Source organism: Rana temporaria, chromosome 5 (assembly GCF_905171775.1).
Source record: "Rana temporaria chromosome 5, aRanTem1.1, whole genome shotgun sequence".
Taxonomy (NCBI): domain Eukaryota; kingdom Metazoa; phylum Chordata; class Amphibia; order Anura; family Ranidae; genus Rana; species Rana temporaria.
The window spans coordinates 274,042,515-274,046,172 of record NC_053493.1 but is presented as its reverse complement, the minus strand read 5'-3'; positions in this window follow the sequence as shown (position 1 = coordinate 274,046,172).

Sequence of the window (3,658 nt, the reverse complement as noted above, 5' to 3'; positions counted from 1 at the left end):
TTATCTCTGGCTCTCTGACATTGGCTTGGCTGACTACCCGATCCAGTTACTAAACACTGGCTTGTTTGACTACGCTTACTCTGTTTATTTTTTTATTATTATTATTAAACATGTGTGATTTAACTGTACTTCTCGGTATGATTCATGGTTTCTGACAGTGTATAACTAATTCATTTTTCTTTTATTAAAGCCAGGTACACATGTATATAAATTTGGCTGGATCAGCAGAAACCATTTGAATATTAATCTGTGTGTAGCCCACTCTGTTCAACAGAAGCCAATCCTTTGACCGTTTTCTGTCAAACAGTCCTACTGGAAAACCAGCATTTGATTCAGTGTATTCTGACAAGGGGAAGTCCCTTCTGTCAGAATACAATAGCGCAGCAGGGGAGAGCCCTACTTTCACATTGCTTGTGTGGATGCGGAAATCTTTGAGGGTTTTTTTTCATTCTGTCAGTGTATACCCAGCTTTATTCTTATGTCCACACTTTTCTGTTTATGCTAATGTACTCTGGTCTGTAGATATACTAATTAGCAGGAGACCTGAAAGTAATTTCAAGGGTTCATTAATGTAAAAAAGTTACGAAAGGCTGCTCTAAGGTATATTTAGTTCTGTCCACCCAGTCCTGAAATGTACACAGCTCTAAGCACATTTAGCCTAGTGACCTGACTTCTTTGCTATCAGCATGTTCTTGGATATCTCATATGATTGCAGGACTCTTGATTGGCCTCCAGCATTGCCACTTAAGGGATTCCAGGAGGCTGAAATCAAGTAAAATGTGGGTATTTATACTAGCTGCATTTAAAAAGTCTTCAGGGATTTTTCAAATAAATACATAACAGCATTCATTGTTGGAAAATTTTGGAAAGTCCAACAAGTGCTCTTTGAATGAATGGTGAATGGTACTAATTGATGGTTTCACATACTAATCTACTAATCTAGAAAGGGTATTATCTTATGAAAGCTATTAAGCTGGTCATACACTAGTAAATTTTTAAATTAACTTTTGTATGAATATTCGTACAAACATTTGTTGCTAAAATTCTCACTACATTTGAAAACTTCAAAAATGTTGTTCGAAAGTACTTTAACAAATTTATTTGCTTTACATTTGATTTTCAATGATTGTAATTTCCCAAAGGAAAGCCATATACACTGTTAGAAATTCATTAATTTTAGAAACATTTTCCATTCTTCTCCTTGGAATGGTCCCATCACTGACTATTTGACTTTGGCTAACAATTAGAATATTGTACTTACCTTTTTTTTTACTTATTAACCACTTCAATACCAGGCACTTTCGCCCCTCCTGCCCAGGACAATTTTCAACGCTGTCACACATTGAATGACAATTGCGCGGTCATGCAACACTGTACCTACAACTAAAAAAATAATAATTTCTTCCCACAAATATAGCTTTCTTTTTGAGGTATCCCTCTGGGGTTTTTATTTTTTACTAAACAAACTAAAAAAGACTTAGTTTCTGTCATAAAATTTTGTTTTCTCCTTCACTGCCGGGCACTGATAAGCCGGCACTAAAGAGGTGAGACTGATGAGTTGGCACTGATAAGGTGGTACTAATGAGGATACACCGATATGTAGAATTGATGGGTACTGATAGGCGGCACTTATAGGCAGCACTGATGGGCACCGATAGGTGGCACTGATGAACACTGACCAGCAGCACTGATGGGCACTGACAGGAGGCACTGACAGGTGATACTGATGGACACTAATAGAAGACACTGATGAGCAGCACTGATGATGAGGTACTGACAGGTGTTACTGCTGGGCACTGTGATGGGCACTGATTGCCACTGTGGTGGGCTCTGATTGCCACTGTGGTGGGTACTGATTGGCACTTTGATTGGCACTGGCAGACTTTTTTGATTGGGAGCTGACTGGCAGGTGATGGGCACTGATTGGCAGCTGATGGGGCACATCTGATGGGGGCTGTTCTGATAACTATTGTGCTGATTATCAGCACAGACCCTCTCCCCGCCTGACAGCGTGAGCTGCCGATCGGCTCTCCCTGTCAGGGGGGGAGGGGATCTGTTCTGAAAAGTCAGCAAATGTATTATCAGAACAGCCCCAATCAGATGTGCCCCATCAGCTGCCAATCAGTGCCCATCAGCTACCAGTCAGTGTCCCATCAATAAAGTCTGCCAGTGATATCAAACAGGGAATGCCGTTTACCGGCACTTCCTCGTTCACGCGATGATCAGCTGTGAACCTCTGTTCGCCCCGCTGTGTGCCCCCGCTGGCCCATCCTGGCATGTTATCCTGCTGGATGTCATATGACACCCAGTCAGGATAACAGAACCACCGCCCGGCCGTCAATCTGCTATAGACCGGGTGGGAAGTGTAAGTAAAATTTCGTCCAACAAAAGATCTGCCGATTTTCGGATCGTTAGTACAGTGCTTGCGACAGCTGATTCCGATTTCTCGTATGACAAAAGCTGGATGTGCAGACTATAATTTTTTTGTTGGATGTGAACACAACATCTGATTTTCATTTAATTAGTACGGTTTTTGTCCAAAAAGTAAGAGCAAGACTAGGCATGCTCAGAAACAAAATAATACATACAAAACTAGTCAACACATGCCATCACTTCTGAAGTGGTATTCTGTTATATTAGAATTTTCATATAGTGAGTAACCTCTTCACTTTGGACATGAGACTAGCATGCAACAAAAAACAGATGACGTTCGTCCAAAAACCTGATCGTGTGTACGAGGCTTTACACTGAGGATAATGCACTAGGCCTGTGCACCCCTCTGTTTTATTTTGTGATTTCAGTGTATTCAGACTTCCCCAATCTTTGGAAGGCTGCAAGGTGTGACATATCCAGATAAGCCAAAATAAGAGTCTAGACTGCATCTGGGCCCACTTCTAAGCACGGGAGATTGTGTGTTTTGAATTTTGTTTTATGCCATTAAACCCTTTACAACCACTTTTACCTACAGGTAAGACTAGATTACAACTTACCTGTAGGTGCTTGAAATATCTCCTAAACCTTCACGCTTTAGGAGATATTTATAAAAATGTCAGGCGGCGCAGGCACACATTAGGAACAGTGATCGTGCCGTTCCTAAAGGAGGCCGCGCGCATGTGGCTCCGGCCGGAGTCGGGATACCCGGACGTAACCCCGGGGGGAGATGTCGGCCGCCCAAGCGGTGAACGAGGACGGCTGCGGGGGCTTCGATCTGAGATGAGTATTACATAATATGCCTTTGACTTGCAGATGATGTTTTTATTTTTATTTTTTCCAGTGAGTTTACTTCCTCTTTAGGCAGAGAGAACTCAGTAGGATATTTAATTATCCATACCTTGGAAGAGAAAATCTCTTAACACAATCTTAACTTTCTAAACAGTATATAAATCTGAAGACAGCAGATATACATGTAAAACTTATGTAGGGAGATTTTTTTCATCCCTGTGTATCATCTGAGGCTGTTCACTTCACTGGGTATATGTGAGGGTTTTCATCCACTTTCAGCCTAGTACACATGGGCCGACAGTCAGGTGACATTTCCGTGTGTACTGCAGCCGGTTCGGCCAGCTTCTGTCGATGGGGCATGACCGAAAAAGGTCTGCCAATCTGCTCATGATCAGCACTCTCAGCCAATGGCTGAGAGCACTGACCAGAGTGTTCT